Source organism: Apis dorsata, unplaced genomic scaffold (assembly GCF_000469605.1).
Source record: "Apis dorsata unplaced genomic scaffold, Apis dorsata 1.3 scaffold_655, whole genome shotgun sequence".
Lineage (NCBI taxonomy): Eukaryota > Metazoa > Arthropoda > Insecta > Hymenoptera > Apidae > Apis > Apis dorsata.
The window spans coordinates 342,256-342,530 of NW_006263844.1; the positions used below are offsets into that span (position 1 = coordinate 342,256).

Below are 275 nucleotides of genomic sequence, written 5' to 3' on the forward strand. Positions count from 1 at the left end.
AAATTAATACATTATATTTTATTATTTAATTTTCAGCAAAATATTTTTATATTTCTTAATATACTTTTTTTATGGACATAGTATGTTTCATAATAATATAAGTTTAATTAATAATAAAACAATCAATAGTTTATGTTTTATGATATATATATATATATATATATATATATATTTATATTTATAAAAAATAATATTTTTATAATATTGTTTGTGAAAATAAATATATTAAAATAAATACTTTATAACAAAGTTACAACAAAATTTTATAAAAATAT

The 275-nt window shown here is 9.5% G+C and overlaps 1 protein-coding gene across 1 annotated transcript in view; it reads right to left on the reverse strand.

The window, feature by feature from the left end:
• The window catches only part of LOC102677861 (dehydrodolichyl diphosphate synthase complex subunit Nus1), a 3,169-nt gene that overhangs the window by 1,685 nt on the left and 1,209 nt on the right, over window positions 1-275 (reverse strand). The gene's annotated exons all lie outside the window — the stretch shown is intronic.